General features: G+C 37.0%; 1 protein-coding gene and 1 long non-coding RNA gene across 2 annotated transcripts in view; one reads left to right on the top strand and one right to left on the bottom strand.

Moving 5' to 3' along the window:
* The window catches only part of LOC135741088 (uncharacterized), a 98,848-nt gene that overhangs the window by 31,725 nt on the left and 43,493 nt on the right, over nt 1-23,630 (bottom strand). The window lies entirely within an intron of this gene.
* Nucleotides 12,176-22,573, top strand: LOC135741277 (uncharacterized). Its single transcript, XR_010529410.2, has 4 exons — nt 12,176-12,232; nt 14,875-14,916; nt 14,998-15,041; nt 22,079-22,573. It is a non-coding gene; the product is annotated as an uncharacterized lncRNA (long non-coding RNA).

The following is a 23,630-nucleotide window of genomic DNA, read 5'->3' as shown; positions in this document are numbered from 1 at the left end:
CAGAATATTCACTGTATGTTATGCAGTTTTGAGTTTTACTTGATATTTTTACTTACCAGATCCATACAGCTCCTATAATGAGAAACTGAGGCAGAAACACAAACAGAGAGACAAACACTGAAGTTTCCACTACTGCTGCAGTGGCTTTGTCCATTTCTTCATTGTTTCTGTCAGTTGTTTCATTGGTTTTGTCAATTGCATCTGAAGACAAACCCCAGGAAATTCAGAACATAACTTTGCTCTTAATCTTAAATAACAAAGACTCATGATGTTAAAATCAATACAGTAAATCTATCAGATAGATCACCTAAATGCAGGTATGAGAGGCGGTGCTACATTATGAATATCATCACAACTGAAGAGCAATGACCTTTAACCCCTGACTTACAGAGTAACACAGAGACAAATGCATGAAATCTTTTTTATAATATGAAACTAATAATGACACAAATGTTTCTTTCATTATGAGATATACTGAAGTGTTTAACATATAAACTATAACTGACACAATATTAATGATCAGCTATGAGTGCTTGCATAGTGAAAGTAGCTCAGTGATGATGTCATAGCTGTGAATAAACCAATCAGCATCAATGACTGAAACTATCTCTTATAAAATTGAGTCAGATGTATGATGAGATGTTGTGTTACCTCTTACACTACAGGAATACTCTTTTAGCTCCTCGCTGTTGATTGAGTCCAGGTACAGCTTGTTTAATAATCTCAATCCATCTGTTACCTGTTGTCCATTCTTATACCAGATGTAAGTATGTTTGTTATCCAGAGTGCAATAAGTTGAACAGCTTAATATCACTTTTTCTCCATTTATCACAGGGTTTGGGCTGCTTTTCACATGTGTACCTGAGATTTCATTTAAGAGAGTTCACGTCAACTACTTTTCAAAGTTAGGCCTGAAATGTTTGATTCAGCTCAATTCAGTATGATGTGAACAATGGCAAGGTCATGCAGTCAAACACACACATACAGATAAAATATATAATGTGAATGCAGCTTAAATTGCTTTAAATAAAAACATCTGTCAAACACACGAGTGCAACATAAATATACAGTCAACATTTGAAGTGGATCAAAACCTTTCATGAAAGTTATTTTTGTGTTTTGAACAATACAATAGTTTTTGTCTAAGAGCAACTTTGATGACAGTTTTTCTCGGTTGCATAACCCTGTAAGACCTAAATATAGAGGAAAACTTTGAAAAAAATATTTAACCTTTTATATGTTGTTGTAGGAGTCCTCTAATGCAAAAATCAATGTTTATTTTACATTTTTGACATTTTGGTAAGTTTTTAAAATGTTGTAATATTACAGCATTGGGTCTTTGGTGTAGCAGAATTGCTGTGATTTCACTCACTGTCTTAACAAATGTTAATAACATCTAAGAGTTACTCTGCAGGGTGTACTGCTTATGTAGCCCAATAATAGTATCCTATTTCTCCATAAACAAAATTATACAATACATAATAACCAGACAAAACCATATTTTTATGAAAAATCATTTATTATAAAAATATGCTCATTTTGTATTTACAAAACCAGAAAACTGAAAGAAAAGACATGTTTCAATCATAGTACTACCATTTTGTTGTTTATGAAAACTCCTCTCTTTTGGAAACTGTACTCATTGGTGTTATCTGTCAGAGCCGTGATCATGTCTTCTGACGCAAACCTTTGGAGGTTCTCCAGTGATATATGAAAGGAGATGGCATCATTTGTGATGCCAATAACAGAAATATCAGTCTTGAGACTGATAAAATCCTTTTTTAGACATTAATACCTGTCATGGGGCAAGGTTTGTGTTCATGAATGGCTTGGATTTGTTGGCGTCATGTCCACATTATCATCATATGGGCAGACAAAGTTTTTAATTTCTCTTTTATAGTTGAGAGCAATCACCACATTCCTCCTCATCAGTTATATCATCTCAAAGTCACTTTTTTAAAATTTAGATGATATAAGATTACATCATACTCATTGTAGATAAGACAGTACTGTCTGGTAGAATTCTGAAATAAAAAAAACACTGTTTATTTCCATGCTCATTAATCTTGATGCAAATCAATTCCAATCACATTTATACATTTCAAAGGATTCACCCATTTCACAGAATTCACACAATACTGTCTGGCAAGCTTATTGTCCTCTGTTAATAATGCTAATATTAGAGGTCGGCCGATATGACTTTTTCTCTGGCCAATATTTAGAAATCAGGGCAGCTGATGGCCGATATGTTTGGCCGATTTTCTATATGTACATAATAATCAAAATGTTCTCATCATTAGCAGATATTTTGAATTTAAAAAATGTCACTATTTAAGTCAAAGTATTTAAAAAAAATTATGACTGGTCTTTCTGAAGAGTTTTACAACCTCCTCTGCACCATGCATTTATCAGACACCGATATTACCTGACACTCTGCTGTCATCATCTTTGATCAGTTTTTTACCATGGCTTTTATTGCTTTGTAGGATAAAATCCTTATTTGGTAGACCTGATAAATTATTTATTCATCATAAAGTTAACATAGTAAATGTCTATGTTTTTTAGTTGAGACTGTTATTTAGGGCAAATCTTTCTAAACACATTTACATTCTCATTTCTGAGGCGCTATAAGTGACTGGTTGTGCTGACAGTGACGTCTTGTGAGTTTAGTGTTGGGACAGATCTGTTGTTTCAACCGTTCATTCAAACGAATCCGTACAAAGGAGTCAGTTCGCGAATCGGACGCGCTGTGTTCTAATCCAGGCTGAGCAGCGCAAAACTGTAAACAAAGTGTTACTGTAACAACATGAAAAACATTTCCTCGGTGGATAGGATTTGGTCTTCCGATCTTTCGTCATCGAGTCAGTTTTGTTTTGAGTAATAAAAGCAGGGAGACAGTTTAAAGACAGAAAGCCTGTCGCGCAGTTGTACTGGCTGCTTTATTCGCGCGATCCCGCCATCGTTTACTAAAGCTGTTTGTGAACAAGGCACGGCTGCACACACACAGGACGGGAGCGATCTGCTGGCAGCAAGAGGCAGCGTCACAAGTTCTACAACAACGCTTAGGTGCCCGCAGATGCGCCTGTCTATTAATCGGCCTAATTTTGCAGCAAAATCGTCCAAAGCCGATTTTTTTAAAATATGCCAAAAATCGGCCAATTAATCGGTCGGCCGATAAATCAGTCGACCTCTAGCTAATATCACCCATACCCCCACCACACAATCCAGACAATATCACCTGACCCTCATGAAGCAAACAGATATTTGAGCAAACAAAGCCCAGACAAGTAAACCGGACCAGCTAAGAATATTTTATAAACAATAAGATACAGATAGTTTCAAATATTGCCACATAAATACTTTCAAAGTATCAAATAAATTATTCATTTCCTATAAACGTACCTAATAATCTTAAAACTTAGATTAAAACTCAAAATAGTATCAAAGACATTTAACATCAATATTATATTTTGTTGCTACAAAAAAAATTAAAAGGGTAAATTTTTAACAGTTTAGAAGTACAGCAAATTCATGTAATGTGCAAGGTGCATAGGTAAACTTTGTTACCCTTAAGACCCAATGTTGTAAAATTACAACATTGACATAACAAGCTCAAAATCTAATATAATCAAAACATTCAGCTGTATCTTAAAATCTGCATGATAACTAATCACAGGAAAAAATATTTTAGGCATTTTACTTACGTGATTGTTGATTTATTTAGTCCAGTAAAAAAAGTATGTTCTTCAAGGTGGGTTTGCATGTTTTTGTAAGTTCATGGCCAGGAAAACAAACCTATTTACAAAGTCTACCATTCAAAATCATTGCAGGGTTAAACATTAGGACTTTTTCAGTTGTGTGGTTTTAAAAAGAAAAAAAAAACATGTACAGGTATACGTAATTAGATTTTAAACTGATGTTGTAATATTACAACTGAGGGTTTAAACACATTTCTTGAAACTATGCCTCATATTCTCAAAATAGTAAACACAATTGCATAACATCTCACCCAATACTCCAAACATCATATTTTCAGGACAAAATGAAGCTCTACACTTAAAACCATTCACTCTTACTGAAAAACAAAACTTTTCCATCAGACATCATCACACAAGCTTTCAAAATCACTCACACTACAACATAGTATTACACACTGGTGCAATAAATAGAAAACAATATATTCAAAACTGGTAAGTTGCTTGTGGTTCTCCTGCTCAAAAACCTTTTCACATGACCAGAAAAGACACAATCAATGTATGCTTTTTGTTATGACTTCGGTCTGTCGGCCGTTCTGTTTCTTTTTTTTTGTTCTGTGTGTGTGTTTTGTGTTTTGACAGTTCTCACGTGCGCGTCTGCCACCGGGGCGATTCATCATCTCTGATTTCCTTCAACTGCGACACTCACCTGTTTCTCATTTGCCTCCCCATTCGTTTGATATTTAAGCTCTCTGTGTTTGTTGCTCCTTGCGAGTTCGTCATAGTTTTGTTTCTTCAGTCCTGTCATGTCGTGTTCGCCGGTTTTGTTGGATTAATACATTTTTTGCCTTTTTGTTATTTTTTGCTCTGCCTGCTTTCTCTCATCTCCTCTCATTAGGACTACAGCACCTCCGCTCCTCACCGCATCAGTGGATTATTTCTCCCCTCTCCGCCCTGCCGGTCATCTGCCTTGCTGTATCTCGTGTGTGGCCGTTGCCCTGTGGTACTGGGTGAGCTCTCCGTCGCTCTGCTGTTTCTATCGGACTTCATGCTGTTCGCTGTCCAGCTTACTGGTAATCCCTGTTGTCCAGCAGCACTGTGACGGATCGTTTGGTGTCCAGCCTGCAGCTGGCTATACTGCCGGGCTGTCATCTCATCTCTCCCCGATTCGTATCGGTGGTTCCCCACACCGCGCAGGGCGCGCGATCTCCAGTGCACGACTGAGACTTCTTTCTTCTATTTCATCGCAGCAGCTGAGATCTTTGGACAGTTTTCTTGGACTATCTATTACCGGCAGAGCGGTGGTTAGATTCCCCGTGTGTTACTCCAGTTTATCTCCCTGGCTAGCCCAGTGGTTTTCTCTGTCTATTATTTGATCTTTATTAAACGTTTTGTTATCTGCAATTGGATCCTTGCCTCTGTGTGTTTTCTCTACTTGTCTTGACACATTTGCACATTTTTATTCATTGATGTGCTACACAGCACAACTGTAAACCATTTTTTTTTTTTACAATTCCTCCTCCTCAACATCCCGTCTTTGTTCTGGGTCAGGCCAGCGAATGTCATCCACATCACAGCCTATATTGGTCCTAGCCAAACAGCGAGGGTAAAATCCTCTTGCATGATCCACCCCTGGCATTCATCTACTGATATGTCGATCTGTATGGAAGGCAATTTGATGCATTTCTTTATTCCAGTGGCATAGTCCAACAGTGCATGCACACTAAAGTTACTGTAGAGAGCAGTCTTACTGTAAGTTCATCTCTCTGTTTTCCCTCCCTGAAGGCTCTGAAGATCGAGGCGACAGTGACGCGACTCAAATTAGGATTTACTCGTTGCTCAGCCTCCGTCATAGTCATAGTCATGGACAAGGACATAGTCAGCTATAGTGGCTCAAATTTCATCTGAGATTGCTTGTCACCTTGCCCTTCGTCTCCCTCCTCCTCTTTCACCACATCCTCCTCCTCTTCCTCCTCCTTCACCATGTCCTCTTCCTCTTCTTTCACCACGTCCTCCTACTCTTCCTCCTCCTTTACCATGTCCTCTTCTTTCACCATGTTTTCCTACTCTTCCTCCTCCTTCACCACGTCCTCTTCCTCCTCTTTCACCACGTCCTCTTCCTCCTCCTTTCCCACCTCTTCTGCTTCCTCCTCATTCTGCTCGACCTATTCCTTCATTTCATTTTTGTGGATCCATTGTTTCAAAACTCAGTGAACTGATTCAGGCCCTTTTATTTATCTATTGAAGGATCTGATTGATGTGTGTTCAATTTTGACTCTTAGTGTTTCCACCTTGGTAATTGTTTGCTAATTGAGCCTAAGCTGTGCTGACTTGAGTGAACAGTATGAATGCTAGTGCTTTCCATATGACCAGATGGTGTAAGCACTGAGAAATGTAGGGATTTGTGTGTAGAGTTTTAAAGTAAAAGTTTACCAAATCTGACTAATGTGTTAAAGCAGGGGAGTAGTGTTATCAGCAAAATGATTGTGCTTCTTGAAAAATGGCATTATGGTTTTGAAATTTTAGTTCAAAAGCCTGGTTAAAGTGTTTTAGCAATTGAGAAAAACTGTATTTTCAGCATGGACAACCTCAAAAACAAGTGTAAAATTCACAACATAAACATCATACAGTGTTCAGACGAGATTAAATTTCAGATGATTAACTGAAATGATTGATAGCATTGCCATTTTAATATTTAAAATGTAATCTACTCATCGTTTAACAAAAGATTACAAAAAAAATTGTAAGTACCCTAAATCTGTAGCATAAATATATTCATCAAATCTGATCAGTGAAAGCAACTTTACAGAGAGTTTATTATGAGCAGTTACCTGTAACAATAAGATAGACTCCAGGAGAACCAGAAACTTCATCTGATGTGTTAGTGATGAACCTGAACAGATAATATCCAGTGTCACTCATGCTGACGTCTTTGATTCTTAGTGTGTTTCCCAGATACTCCACACGACCAGCAAACTGATGATCCTCACGCAGATCTCTGTTATCCCCACTATAATAGTAATACCAGTATGTTTCCTTTACTGTATATCCAGTGGGATGTGAGTATGAAGAGTGAATATCTACTGTTGATCCCACTAAAGCACAAACTCTTCTAGATGTGTAAGTCACACCCCAACAGCCACTGTTAGAAACACCTGAAAGAGTCACAAAATACTGCTGTAACATTCACAATCAATTACAAACACACTCATACTGTATATGAATCAACAAGAAAACTGCAAAGTTTGTTCTTCCATTTTAATTTAAAGTGACACCATGTAATTTTTCAACCTTCATAATAAATTTTCAAGACCCTTGTGATAGTACATCAACTTTAAATAGGTTGAATGACATGTCTACCATAGCCTGACGGGGTCTGTATCACTTTTACTCGTATTTTAAAACTTAGGGTTTCTGGTAGTAACCAGAGCACATAAAAAAACTACAAAATTCGACTGCTTTACGGCATACGTCACTTCCTCCACACAATTTGTTTTTAACGTGAATTTTGCTGGAGGCTACTTAAGAAGTGTAGAGAGCAATTTCTACTGTGTGACGCTGTGGCACTGTGTATGTCTCGTGGACCTATGACACGGGCGACCCGGGTTCGATTCCCCTTTAAGGCAATTTTTTTATATAAACTCTTGATTCAAACTAAATGCGATCTTCTTTATAAATGACGGCGATTATTTTGCATATAGTTCCCTGTATTCAGATGCTGTGTTCACGTATTTACCTTTCTTTTACTGTGTATATGGTATTTACATTACAATCCAGGATGCTACAGCAGTCAAACTTGCTCACAGTGTAAAACCAAACCCTACTCATTCACCAATCAGATCCGAGCGTTTCTCTCTTCTCTCTTCCTCATTTGCTGCGTTCCGCTGTCACTCGCGTGACGTATTACAAAGCGGCAGACTTTAGGTCTGCTTGGACCACATCGGTTTACTTGGATTTGGAGCGACAATTTTCACACAAAAGAGAGGAAAAACGAGCGCCATTGCGGAAAATCCTGGTGGCGAGGGAGAGAGAGACGATGCAACAATATTTGTTTGGAAAAAGGCAAGGAAATACTTCTGGTCGTTTCTCAATTGGAAGGCTGCAGCCTCCGGAGGTCAAATATGGAGGCTGAATACTTCATCAAGCCTGGTTTATTAAGGTAAACTGAGCATTACATTCGCAAGTCATAAGCATACTGCAACAATTTACGATTAACTAAGTATAATAGTCAACTTTATAATTGTTAATATTGTGAAATAAGAGTGTCTTGATGACGTATGCAGCTTAGAAATACGACATCCGGAGGCTGCAACCTTCAGATTGAGACATGGCTTCTGCCACGACGAGTTCCTCATCAGAAAGTTGTAACATGACTGCGTTGTCTCAAAATGTTGATCGTTTAGCGTTTTAAATGTTTAGTTTTTAGTTTAGTTTTAAGGTTGGCCAGTTCCTTTCCTTTGCGACAGTGCTGCGGCGCTTGTGGCCTCTAGGAGCGCTAGAAGTGAAAAATACATGTCTAGCACCCCCTAGTGGCCAAAAAGTTCCATGGTGTGCCTTTAAATATTGTGAAAATGTCAGACTCACACACAGATGAAGAGGTAGAGCAGAAATAACTGTCATTGTTTCCTCTGGATGACACAAATATGCTTTGGTTATATGTTAAATGTTGTCCATTCTTGAACCAGTCGTATTTATTTTCAGATGTTTTTGGGCAGGAGGAATCACAGCTCAGTTTTACTTGCTGTCCTGTAGATTCAGGATATATCTTCACCTGTAAAACTAAATAATCAAAACCTTACATTAGATGAGAAATGAAAAGAGTTTAACTGGACTGATGAGAATGTAAATGTACCTGTGACTGTTAGATTGACTGTGACTGAGCTGAGATGTTTAACTCCATCCTTCATAATGAACATGACCTGATATTCTCCACTGTCGCTCTCTGTCAGATCATCTATTGTGAGTAGTGAGTTATCTTTAGTGATCCACGGCTTCACTCGTCCTGAGTAATCTGAATCTAAAGTCAAATCTTCAGGTTCATCTTTGTTTCTCCAGTTTGTTCTCTGTTTCTGACTGAACCAGAACCCAGTTTTGATGTTGATGTTTGAGTAATAGCACTTCACTATCACACGTGTCCCCCTCACAGCACAAATATTCAGTTTATCACAGGTTACATTAAAGTTATTCAATGTTAGGGACCCTGAAAATAAAAATGAAATATAATTGACATTCACAACTGGGTATAATGTAAATGTAAGCATATTTTTGAGATCCAAATGTAAAATCCTGCACTAGAGAACAATGAGGTAAATTAATTTGAATAAATCTGAGTTTATTTATGAGTTCCATTTCGAGGGAACTCGCGCTGCGTCGCCATAGAGACGCTTTGGGAACGCCTTCAGGTGTGAGTGCGTCTGAATGTGTATATCAAATCCAACCAATGGTGGGGCGTGACGTCACCGGCGGGGTGACGCAGGAGCCGGAAAGCAGGGCCGGTTTTTGCTATGGGCAATGTGGGCGAAAACGCCCAGGGCGCAATCTACATGAGGGCGCACGAGCGCATAAAAAAAAAACAACAAAATCAAAGCGGTTTTTTAGACTAACGCTCATTTCCATGTCAAGTTAGTTCTGAGAGTCATACACAGGTTGTGTGCGTGTCAGAAGAGGCACGGGAGAAAGGAGCGGGCCAACTTGCAACTCCAAATCGCTCGCTCGCCTTATAGGGGGCAAGCGAGGGATAGACTGATCCCAGGCCAGAGGCCACACAACACAAACTGCTGCGTCTGCTTCCACATAAATTGTATTTTTCATTCCTAAAATTAACATAGACCCATATACCTACGAACATGTTATCAATTGGATTTTGTGAAAAAAAAATCTGTAGAGTCATCTACGTGACTCACGTCACGTGACACCGGTTGATTGACGGGCGAACGGATGTTGTTGGCAAAATGTAATGCAAAGTTAATGATGTCGAGTCTTCATCATCATCATGCCATGGATCGAATTAAAAGACCAAAGAAGCCACAAGTTGCCCAGATCAGAAAAAGAAGAAAAGAAGATGAGGAAAAATTATAAAGATAAAGGTATGCCGATTTATGAGTGACGACGTGAGTGACAGTAGGAAATAGGCTAACGTTATTTATATTAGCCTCGCCCTCTTGCTAATATGTTGCTATTAGCCACAGAACACGACTGTTTTTTTTGGTTTTAGTTTTGCTGAACTAGCAACTATTAGAATTGAGGCACCATGTCATGCAACTAAATTCACCCATAGGCAACACACAGTCTAGTTTGTGTTTGCAACACAACAAGTGCAAACTCACACAAACCTCCCCCACTGCGCAAAGTGACGTCGGAATTACGTCTTTTTCATGTAATTTTTGGACGCCCGAATCCGGTCCATAAAAGGGGTTGTTTTGTAACGCCAGGTGACGTCTTTTTTTCGACGTGTTCTGCACGTCTAAAAATGTTGACAACCGTAGGACCGCCGTGTAAGGAAAAGAGACATGAAAAAAGCGAAAAGACATGATTGCCTCTGCACTTCACCCATCCACTGCACCAAAACCCTTCAGACATTTCCTGCTGGCTGTGGGATTCAAACTCTCGATCTCCAGGTTACAAACAAGTCTCTCTAACCACTCGGCCACATGGCCATTCTTTCAGATCGTAAGGCATTCTTATTGCATTCATATCATGAACAATTTAATATGACAATATTTTCATGTTAAATTGTTAGTATGGTCATATACTTTTAATATAACGAACTACACATTTAATTATTTTTAATGGTACATTTAGATGAATTTTGTACGTAATTCAAGAAAGCAGAAAAAAACAGTACTGTAATAATAATATAGACTATTCATATGTATTAATCATGTTGGTACAATAATGCTGATATTTGTAAATAAACACATTTTTATAGGCCTAATCATGTAATATAGACATAGACCTGTCATAGACGTCCTAATGACGTCCAAAAATTACCCAGTTTAAACGTCAAATGTTGCCCGTAAATATGACGTCCAAATGACGTCCAAAAAATAACCCAGTTTAAACGTCAAATGTTGCCGGTCAATATGACGTCCAAATAGGGTCATGGTGGGACGTCCAAATAGTGGACCTAGTTTGGACGTCGAATACATGTCCAGAATTGGTCATGGACCGACGGACCCAATATAGACATGATCTGCACGTCTATCCGACGTCCTGTGTTTAGTGGGCCTGACTGTGTCCTTTTTTATTGCTATATACGCTATATGTGAACTTAAATAACTTCTAATATAAATTGACATGCCATTTTGTAAGCTACACAGTGATAGCGTTTTAAATACATATCTATACATATATTTAACTTATCTGAGAACACAATATATGCCTGCAACATATATGTACATTTATATGTCCAAACATGTGAAAAAAATATTTGGTGTCATCAATATATGATACCATATATCTGCATATATTACACTATAGTATTGGTTTTTCGCATATATGGACAACATTAATTATAAATATGTGACATACATATTTGTTTTCCACATATTTATACATATATAGTTGACTTATCTGAGAACACAATATGCCTGCAACATATGAACATTTATATGTCCAAACATGTGAAAAAAATATTTGGTGTCATCAATATATGATACCATATATTACAGTATAGTATTGGTTTCTCGCATATATGGACAACACATATTTAATAAATGTATGTAAACATACATGCATGTGATACTGATGCTTTTTTAAAACTGTGGCATATGGTTATGGTACTTTGTGGATGTATTTGTCAAAAATGACAAAGAAAACACTGCATTATTGTATTAAAAATACTATATTATGAAGTCCTGTTAGTTTTGTGACCTAAAGACCCCCCCCAGGATCACCATCAGACAGGTTTTTGCTTTTATACAGCAAGTAAAAATTATCTGGTCAGATCATCTTTAAATATGTAAGTGAGTGTTCAAGAAGATTTGAAATGTATGATCATTATAGGGAATCAACAGCTATTTTAATTACTTTTAACAAAAATGACTTCTTTAGTCAGAAAACTGCTCTGTGTACTGTATATTAACAAACAGTGATAAGTTGATACTGATTATTATTAATAATCACAAATCAATTACATTATTATTTTATTTTATTATTTTATTTTATTTTAGTTTTTTATTTTATTTGTGCGGGGATTGGTAAAGTTAATAAATAAATAAATAAATAACCTAATGTTATTTTTTTGATTGCTTTTATATCTTTTAGTATAGTGTTTGTTTAGCGAATTTACTTATTATTATTATCATTAAATCGTGTTAAATGTATTGCTTAATCAATAATAAATAGTCAAAAGAACATAGCATATAATAAAAATTTCCTCCACTGCCTATTGAATGCGCCACACCCAGTCCAGTAGGAGGCGCTAATTACCCTTCAGTTGCCAACCGCCACTCAGGCCAAAAGCGCAGAAGAACAAAAATGACCGGGAAAATCTGACAGGACTGAGAAGATGACAACAGCACAGCGGGGTTTTAGAAGTAAGTTTAAAATATTTAATATATTTTGCATAAGTTTCTTGCTGTCTAGTTTGTTATACCCTAATTAGTAGTGATGGCGAAGTGAAGCTTTCTTGAAGCAGTGAAGCTTTCAACCCAATTGTATCGGAAAAAGGTTCATTACTCGAAGCTTTTCAAATCAGAGCTCAATGAGGACCTCTGCTGGTGAAAGTGCTGTTTCACAACATGTTCCACAACCAAACAACGTATTCATTTAATTATAAAAGGAAAACTTAATGGATTGACAAATTAAGGATAGATTCATAAATAAATGTTACAATATATTAAATACATGACCAAAGCATGTTCCATTTCATGCGAATGGTACTCCAAACAAAAATAACAAATTAAGGATAGAACTTGTCTCAAAAGTATAAAGTGTGAACCAATTAAAAATTATATCATGGTTTTAAGTGGTGCAGAAAAGTCTTTTTACTACTATATATATATATATATATCTCAAAAACTCACTAGTAATCGATTCTGTGTAATTAGGTATGATGACAAAATTTTCAAAAACCCCAAAACTCTAAATTTATCATATGAGTAGACAGAGCAGACATTCCCATTTGCAAAGAAACAAGGATTGTAAAAATCTATTGAGTATTGAGAAAGTTATGATATTTTTAATATTAGAAATCAGGGGAAAAAGTTATATATGGATGTCTATGGAATGTGTGTGACCGAAATGCTGCTTATTCACAAGTTTTTGCTTGTAACTTTCTTATTTTATCAGATATTTGCATGAAATTTTAACAGAAGGTAGAATTTTGTTAGTACTTTCAAAATAAATTATAAACATTTACTGTTTTAGTTGGAATGGGCATCAAACTTTAGTTGGAATGTGCATCAGACCCATGGTAACTATGGTTTTTAGAACGATTCCTGCAGTGGACGTTCTGACAGAGCGTTCACTGTAGTCTATTAATAGATACGCGACTACGAAATTTCCGCGGTATATTTAAATACCTTCTCCACCATAGACTCAGAGTAAAATGTTTCAGGACCAAGATAAAAGATATTTATTTGGGTCCATCTACCTTTCATTAGAGACCAGAGCTTAGTGGAAGCACACCGCCCGGTTGAAACTGACACAAATGTTTAAACAGTTGCTGTAAATTAAAAACACCTCCGAGTTGAAAGTTAAAAATATCAAACGCTTCCGGTGGTCGGACTTGACCTATTAATTGTCGTATTTAGTAAAAACATACTACAACCTTGCGGCGAGAAGTGGATATTGCATGACACACATTTAAAAGTACTGCGTGGGCTGAAACAGATTCTTCGACCCAGAAATTCGACGCGCGTGCCCGCGATGTCAGCATTGCTAGTGTAATGCAATACTCCAATACAACCCATGAGGGCGCGCCGCGCATTGCACAATTCTAAACCTTTGAATCAGATAACGAAGCAGTCACGTGGGTGTGTGTGAAATGAAGCTTCGGACGTCATTGGTCACGTGATTTTGCCAGAACGAATCAAGCTTCGATACAAAGCTTCAATGAAAATCGGTTCGTTTTTTTGACACACGCTTTGGAGCTTCAGTGTCACTGGTAACATCACTACTAATTAGTCATTACTGTTAGGGGAGGTTTGCAAGTTTTTGTCGTAGTAATCGTTTAGCTTGCGGTTTACTATGGTTTGATGCTTAATTTTTCTTGGGTGTTTTTGTAAGTAAGTTAACGTTATGTCTTAATTTAATGTTATTGCACAATGCACAAAACTGTTCAGAATCTTTCAGTTTATATTATTCTGGTTAAAGGCGCTCTAAGCGAATAATGTGCGACGTCACTTCCTGTTGATGTTTGAACTGTTTTCAAACAGACAGAGCGTAGCTAACTCCTCCCCCTCCCCCTCCCTTCCGTGCTTTCAAGAACGCGCCCAACCCCCACCCCCAAATCCTTCTTGTCGTTTATTGGCTGGAATACTTTGTTTCGTTTTGTGCTGCTAGGTTTGGCCATTTGTTGATATTGCCGTTTGTGAAGCCTGGGTTGTCTACAGAGATCGCGTTTTTTTACAGTTTGATCAGCGGACAGGCAGCAAGCAGATAGTGAGGAGATGTTTCCGGTATGTAACAAAAAATGTTTTATGGTCTAAAACGCTTCAATTCGCTTAGAGCACCTTTAACCTTATGAAGCATGTACTTAAAGGAACGGTGATTAATAAGGCACTTATTTATGCAGTTAATTCATAATTTACAAAATACGATTTGTTTAAAAAAGGCAATACATTTATGTTGCCTAACAGTCACTTGAGAAATAATTCTAGAAAAATAACGTGTGCAGACATTTTCACAGACATTGTAATGTAACTGTTACATCTGCATGTAAATTATATATATAGAAGCAGCTTTCTGGCAACAGGTGGTGTGCTTTATTAATATATTTAAAATGTTCATATCTAATGCATTTTGACATCCCTTATATTTATCTTTATTACAGAGTTATACTTTAATTTTAGTGAGAGGGTTATGTTTGTGTTAAAGCAGACATTGCAAGCAGGCCAAGCACTTATAGCTTGACATGGCTGGAGTCAATACTACCTCACCAAAATTACAACTAATGTTTGGCTTAAACCTTGCCTAATCGCAGTGTTTTTCCCTTTTATTATTTCTCTTTTTGTAGGCCCATCAGAGTGATTTTCTGAGTTCTTTCACATGCTGTATGGTAAGAGTGAATTTCTGCCAGTTGATACCGGTGAGTGACAGGTGTTAATTATTAAGTTTATCTTTGTATTTTTTATTAAAGGTCAGCGAATGGATGGATTATCCAGTCATGGTACATAATGAAAGGTAAATGGCAAGTAATTAAGTAATGTACTAAATGTATAAACTGTAGTGTATTTAGTAGCTACTAATCTTATTACCTCTATCACTCTCTCTAAAAGACTTGACTGAGTTAGAAGAAACTGAGCAACTCTTCAGAGTGAAGATGTTATGGTAATGTAAATCTTACGTTTTTATATTGTAGTTATATATAATATATCAGAGACAGCACGTCATTTTAACCCTGTTTTATGGTTAAAGGGGTTTTGCACCCTAAAGGCGCTTTTCCATTGCATAGTACCCTACAGGTTTACATCAGGGCTTTGAACCTGAATTTTTTTCCCCAATTGGTTCGTTCCGAACAGAAACAGTATTTTAACGTTTCCGGTTTTTGGTTCAACCCTAAAGTTGACGTTCCTGAACCGGTTAGAACAAAAAAATAAAGTTCCCGGACCGGTTAATAACGTTCCATGTCAGCTGTGGGACATAAAAATAAGTAGGCTGATCATTAGGACATTAAACATAAGAAAAATTATGTAGACTAATAAGTAAAGTCTCTATCTTGTCATCGAACATTAAAAAGGCTAAATTATGTAAGCGACATAACTGACATGCCTACATTTGTTGAGTGCACTTAAACACATGCGCACACACACAGACGGAGGACGAATTCCAAACGGCGCTTCGGGAAGAAGATGCTGCATAAACAGTCGCTCCACATAAAGTGAAAATTATGATGTTTTTCAGTGCTTTATTCGCCAAATGTATTTTATACATCAAGAGTTCTGATCTTTGAAGGGCATAGGGATAATCATGTTTGATTGGAGTTAGGGCTGTCACTTTTGAGAGAAATCAAATTCGAACGGATATCGAATATCATGCAATGTATCCGAATATATTCGAATATTTAGGTGCCCCCCGCGCGCATCAAAAAAAACCCCACTATAATGGAGATTCAATCACAAATTTATTAAAAGTGACAGTCATAAACAGGACTGTCTGAATTATTTATTTTACTTTTGAAACAGCAGGTTATAAACTTATGAATAACAACTTATATGAAAAAAAACCTATTCAGTACAGGTACAGACAATAACTTAAACTGCAGCAGGAAGCCCAAACGGAATTTGCGCTGCAGATTTTGAAGGAAAACTCTGCGGATTTAATGCGCGTCATTGACAAGCAAACATATCCCGCGCTTGAGCGTGTTTGTGAGAAGTAATATCTTTGACAACAAGCACACATACATAGCCTATCCCACGCGTTTGTGAGCCGTCATTGACAAGTACATTAACCCTGCGGGTGCTGTTTGCTTGACCCGTTTTAATGATAGAGTGCACAAACCCTTTGATATTTGAGAAAAAAATTTACTTACCGCTAAGTTAAGCAGATCTCACTTGACTCTGTTGTCTATGTGACGCGCGACAGTCAGCACATGATCATTTCAAATCCGTTTACAAGAGAAATGCTGTTGTTGTTTAATATAAAGTTTACATTGCGTTGTAAAAATTATGAAATTATCTTCATACATGCTAATTTCATAATGTGAACGTATTAGCACAAGCTTTTTATTCTGCTATAATATTTAATATAAACAATATGATGTCATTTTATATACAAACTATAATTCTATCTTGACATGTACATTAGGTTCATGTTGGTCCAATTTGATTCCCTCTCTTGCGCACAGTTGCCGTCGTCGGTCTCACTCTCAGCCTCCTTCCTATTACGAGGTGTTACTTAAAAAAATGCGCTACACATGGTATTTTAAAAACCGGATGGTTTATTTATAGTTCGAATACGGATATTTCACGTCATGTTCGAATGCATATTCGAATATCGAATAAAAAGTGACAGCCCCTAATTGGAGTTGGGCCGGACACATTCAAATACATGTGCGTCTGTGTGTACAGAATTTTTTTTATTTTAGCGCCTTTTTGTGGTTAAATTGTTTAAAATCACTTAAGTGTTAACATTTGCAAGCCGTTAAAACACGTGCAAATGATCAACTTTCACCCTATTTAAATTTGCATATTATTCCGCAAATCGCATCCAAGCCGAACTGTGGGTCGTGATCTGTACAGATTACTGACCAACTGCGATCCGTTACACCACTAATTAGTATAAAAAAAAAAAACATCTTGAGATACTTGGTAGCCTACAATATTTACTAGGGCTGGGTGTTGTTTAAAATCTTTCGATCAGGTGCCAGTTTCGATACCTCCGTTTCGATACCATTTCCTAACGGTACTTTTTCCGGATACCATATGATTAAAAATCCATTGAAACCTTAACAAAAATGCATTAAACACACAACTTTTATTAATTATTATTAATAAAACTGGTTGTGCGTTTTGGATATGGGGTGCGCCAGCATACACACTTATCAGTTTTTTTATGAAAATAAGGACAAAAATAAAGAGTTTAAGAATATAATTAACACTGTTTTATTTTATGAAATGTAAAATGGTCTTAAGCTTGGACTAACAGTATTTAAATAAGTGGGTTCATTATATCTGCAACTTTGACAAAAAGTTACAATATTTAAATGGGTGACTTGAGTTTTACTGGGAAGATTTGTATGCATGTGTGTTTTTTGTAAACAATACTCAACTTCATATATCAAAATATTAAATACATTTGGGATTTAATGATTTAAAATGATTAGAAAATGCGTGCAATGTCATTTCATTCAAGTGAAATTAGCAAACCAGTTAAATTTAGTTTGTTTTAAACAACGAGCCAGGCTTTGTAAGCAGTGTTGGGCTGCGCGTGTGCATTAAGTTTAAACCATAGACTGTAAAAAATAGGTTTAAACGCATCATCCATTTTGGGAGATGAGGGCATGAAGGCTTTGCGATGCGGAGAGACAGGCGCGAGTATTTCATAAGGATTGAGAGACAGAAGCTGCCCTTGTGGGTCAAGTTTAAACACCTTGTCGAGAGACTGTTGTGCTTTAAATTGAAACCCCTCTTCACTTTAGGAGAAGCGCCGTTTTGGTTGACGTGCCTTTCACGGAGACAACACAGCCATACTTGCGCTAACTCTTAAGACAAATGTCACAAAGACTTTCTGTATATTTCTCATATTGCATCCTTTCTTCACTTGCGTTGTTGAGTGACTGCGAGTATTTTCAGAAATCCTCCCCGTCACGCGGTGATGGACAGCCAATCACCAGCGCTTTAGGTCCTTACATGCAATTACAGGCTCACACAGACACAGCCGCTTGGCTTTTTGGAAGCGACATTTGGCACAGAAAGATAAATAATTTTTCGATACTTCAAGTATCTGAGTTTTTCGTTCGATACCATAAAAGTATTGACGTTCGTTACCCAGCCCTAATATTTACCTCTTATGATTGAGCATTAGAGACTTGGGCTTGAGTAGGCTACCTGCTGGTGGCAAGCTTCTCATTTCTCTGAGTCAACAATGACCGGAAGTGAACTTTACAGAGTCAAATTGCACAGAAATCTTGTCAAAGAACTGAAAAAATAATGTTATTAACCGGTTACCATTATTTTCAATTAACGGTTCTGTTCTGGAACATATATTTTTGGTTTCGTTTCTGGTCCTTGCAAAACATCAAAAGTTTCTGGTTTTCGTTTTCGTTCCTTGAACCGGTTCAAAGCCTTGGTTTACATTGCGTTGTAAAAAAGATGATGACATTCTTCATACATGCTAATTTCACAACGAAAATGTATTAAAGGGACATTCCACTTTTTTGAAATTATTCTCATTTTCCAGCTTCCCTAGAGTTAAATATTTGATTCAATCCAATCCATTGAATCTGATCAGACCATTAGCATTGTGCTAAAAAATAACCAAAGATTTTCCTATTTAAAACTTGACTGTTCTGTAATTAAATTGTGTACTAAGACCGACGGAAATTAAAAGTTGTTATTTTCTAGGCAGATATGGTTAGAACTATACTCTCATTCTGGCGTAATAATCAGTGACTTTGCTGATGTAACATGGCTGCAGCAGGCGTAGTGATATTACGCACTGCCCGAAAATAGTCCCATGCCATTGAAAGTAACCAAGGGGACTATTTTCGGGCAGTGTGTAATATCACTACACCTGCTGCAGCCATGTTACATCAGCAAAGTCACAGATTATTACGCCAGTTTGAGAGTATATTTTCTCGGTAAGAATCAAATGTTTAACTCAGGGGAGCTGAAAAATTTGCATATTTTCAAAAAAAGTGGAATGTCCCTTAAACACAAGCTTTTTATTCTGCTATAACACTATAAACAATAATATATGTAATTTTATATACAAACTATAATTCTATCTATCTGGTTCGTGTTGGTCCAATTTAATTCAGAGCACTTGTTTGGTTTGGTGTTTTCATTTTCATTGTAAGCCTTTAAAAAGTAATTATTTTAGATGCAATTTTGTAATATTTATGGCTTAAATTCTCTTATATATTTTTTTAAATATTTAAAATCATTCCGCAGAATTATCCAAAACATTTCCACAGAAAAAGCAAAAAAGTCTGCAGAAGCCGGAGCCACGTCTTCCCTCTCTTGCGCACAGTTGCTGTCGGTCTCCCTATTACGAGGTGTTAGACTGTAAAAAATGCGCTACACATGGCATTTTAAAAACAGGATGGTTTATTTATAGTGGATATTTCACGTCATGTTTGAATGCATATTCGAATATCGAATAAAAAGTGACAGCCCTACTTCTTATTATACTGTTTGTACTAGGGATGTTAACAATTAATCGATCTTCGATTAATTGTCGATAAGAATTTACTCGATAAAACTTAACGATTGTTGAAAAACAAGATGCACGTGTGTGCGGCGCCTGCGCAAAACACATACAGTCGGAGAAAAAAAAATTAAGCGAGTGCGCAAAAGTTAAACTACTAGCTATGATCACAACGATGCTCTATGCCAAGCACACGCATGTGCTTTTTAATGTCATGCGAGCCGAGGCTGGCTGGCTGCCAACGCAACGAAATTACATCCGCAAAATGCAAATACGTTTAGGATACTGAAAGCAAAGACCCTCTTCAGGGAAGCCTGCAAAATTAGCATAGCAATGCTGCTATATACAGAGAAGGAAACCAGAAGCCGTTTTTAATGAACAGATTAAAATGTAATCTTAAATTATGGCAAGAAACTGTCAAATGTAAACTGTAACTGACTGTCGTTACACCCTGAATGCCCGCAACATATATCACTGATCATCATTATTGACTGGCTGAGGCGCTGCGTGTTTTCTAATGGAAGGTTGCCATTTCCGTAATATAAGCATCTTTGCTGAAAGTACGTCTAAGCTGAGGTGACGACGAGAAAAGTGCCCTTCGTGTGCTTCTTGGATATAATTACAAACAGTGTATCAACGACTCGGAAAGCGAGGTAAACAACTTGATAAATAACACTTGATGATAATAAAACTGTTATTTTGACATGGACTTTCATGCGTCTGTTGCAGAGTGCCCATGTGAGGCGGAGTTATACACTGTGTCTATTAGTCATTATATTTCATTACGAGATAAGTTTAAATTGATGATTTTATCAAAACAACAACTACATTGACTCACTTTACAGTCCCACTAGCATGTTATTTAGACAAAATATAATCTTTTAATTTGCGTGAGGAAGCTGTCGTTTTTATGCACACTTTTATGTCATTGGCTATATGCCACTGCAGTGAAGGCTTGCACTATTACTGTTAACGATTATTCGATTGATTGATCGTTAATTTAAATGATCATCGAATATGGGAAATTGCATAAATTGACATCCCTAGTTTGTACACTTACAAAGTTCCACTTGGGGTTAAGTGCCTTGCTCAAGGGCACAACGGTGGTGACCAGGATTCAAATCACAAATTCTAGGCTAGCATACTAGCCAGGTTCCTTAACTGCTGTGCTATCACCACCCCTTTCGGCTTAGTGCCTGCTTTCGAACCACACCCATGGAGATATCTGCCAACAAATGGACAATCATTCATGGGGCTACAGATGCATTCAAGAATTTTCGATGAGAGGTGGTGGAGGGTGGTGTTTGGCACTATGACCCTATCTCGCCTGCAAATTAAATTGGTGCAAAACTGGCCGTCATGCTTGCACTAAGTGTGGCCTTACTTGCCTATTTATGTACTTTGTCACTTAATTTTACTGACTTGCACTAGAAGAAACTGCAATAAAGTTTTTTTATCTTTGTGATAAGTTTACCCACCAGTGTTTTGTCTGCTTTATAGACCAATTTCGTGTTTGCAAACAGAGATGACGTTTTTTGTGGGCGGAGCCAAACTGGTTGCAGAAAGTGACTGCTCCGCAGTAGGGTTGTGAAGTGTTTTAGCATTAAACCGTGATTTTTATGGATCCGGTGTTCTGTCGAAGTCTGATTCCTTTATGTTTCCCTTTAGTGCAATGTTTCTTATAGCGTTTTAATCACATTACGTTTATTTTTTTTTAGATAGATCAAAAGTTTAAATGGCTTGGCTACTGATATGCATGTATGTAATGTATATGTATTGTTCTTTTTTGCTAAATCAAATATTTTTACAGTCTGAATCGCTAAAGTACATGTAAAAGCAATACTATCATGTATTATATATAATAGCGTTTATTAAATATTTCATAATTTTACAGTTTTTTATTATTTCTTCCTTAATAAATTATAATTGTAACGTGATAAAAACGCTATAAGAAACACATGGAGGGAACAGACTTCGACAGAACACCGGACATCTTCTCTACTTATTTTCTATTCTAATTATTAAAAGATTTCCAGATGATTTCCTCGCTCCATTCTGTCCGTTTAGGGCTTATTGTAATCATAAACACCTACGTTTATCTTCAAATGATGTATTTGACGATGGTATTCTATAAAAATGAAAGCCATCTTTTTTGGCATTCTTATTCTGACACTTAACAGCACAACCGGAGATTTTCCAGAGAGTTATCTTGCTCTTTTCACTCGTGTCTAATTCATTTCCACTGTTTTTCTGCAACCGCATTGCGCGCGCAGCTTGCAGTGACGTAACTGTGACGTCTACTCTAAATTGGTCTATACCTAAAACTTTTTCTTTAAAATGTACCTTCTCAGATGCAGTTATGTCAAAGCACTCGTTTCGGCTGGACAGATTGGAACAGACCTGAATGGGAAGATGGCAGAGCTAAGACCGGCAATGTCCAGGAAAAATGTTAACTAAAAATGAGTGTGTTTTTCCCCAGCGAGTGAGTTTGGGAATGTTTTAAATGTGCCTAGAAGTTTGAAAATGTAATACTGAGGAAAAAAGTGAGCGCTTTGAAAAGGCTTTAAAAAGAAAAAAAAGTCTGATGTTGATGTTAAATGAAGTTAAAGTTTTTACTTGAAAAGTTTGTACTTGTTTGTACTTGTCAAGTCTGTGCTGAAAAAAATGCAGTAAAGTTTGTATTTGAAAAGACTTGGAATTGTGTGTTCTGTAGAATGAGTACAAATATATGTGCAGGCTGTATAAAAAACATAGTTGTGCCACTAATATAAGTGAAAGTACATGGTGTCATCATATTAGAATCATATTTGTATCCCTAATATAAGTGAAAGTACATGGTGGCATCATATAAGAAGCATATTTGTATCCCTAATATAAGTGAAAGTACATGGTGTCATCATATTAGAATCATATTTGTATCCCTAATATAAGTGAAAGTACATGGTGGCATCATATAAGAAGCATATTTGTATCCCTAATATAAGTGAAAGTACATGGTGGCATCATATAAGAAGCATATTTGTATCCCTAATGTAAGTGAAAGTATGTACTATGGAAATAAGTACATATATGCATGTATACATATATGTGTCTTACATATATTTCACATGTATGTCCATATATGGGAAAATATATGACACTTCCATGAAAACGGCCATTTTTGCTATATTTTGAAATATATTTTTCATATATGTCTATGTATTTTACATATATGAATTTTGCATATACTTTCATATATGCAGCAGACATACATGGGCACTGATATTATATATATAATTTACATATATTGACATATATTACATTTCTGTATGGGAGGGCGTAAATCTAGCCAGGACCGCCACTGCCGGAAAGCATAAAAGGCGACGTACAACCACGCCCACACTATCTCTTTTGCCTCAGACGGCTATCTGTGTGTGTGTGTGGCAAAGAATGTCTGAATAGCTTAAAAACTGTGTGACTGAATAGTTTAACTGTGTGGCTGATAATGAAGGAAAATAAGAAATCAGAAAGTTTAGGAGCTGAGCACGCTCACGCCGCTCTTGAGGGAGCGGTGTGACGTGTGTTCATTATGATAACTTACCTTTCAAAATTCTCCGTTGTTCCTCCTCTGGGTGTGGAAGCCTGCACTGCAGTTACTTCCCCTCATTGAGAGGGACGTGATCTCGTGTAATCTTCCCCCGAGGGGGTTGATGTATTTGAGTACAGGGTGGTGAGGACTCATAGCTGTCCTCCCTCCGCAATGTAATTATTTAATCAAGCTCAGTATACGAGCTGCATGTGTCGAAGTTTAATCCGAATTAGTGATGGGCAGTCCGGCTCTTTCCATTGATTCGGCTCTTTCGGCTCAAGCTCCAGCTCTACATTTTAGTGATGGCAGTCCGGCTCTTTTCATAGATTCGGCTC

The sequence above is a fragment of the Paramisgurnus dabryanus genome, chromosome 24, assembly GCF_030506205.2.
Source record: "Paramisgurnus dabryanus chromosome 24, PD_genome_1.1, whole genome shotgun sequence".
Classification (NCBI taxonomy): domain Eukaryota; kingdom Metazoa; phylum Chordata; class Actinopteri; order Cypriniformes; family Cobitidae; genus Paramisgurnus; species Paramisgurnus dabryanus.
This window is presented reverse-complemented; position numbering and strand designations above follow the sequence as displayed.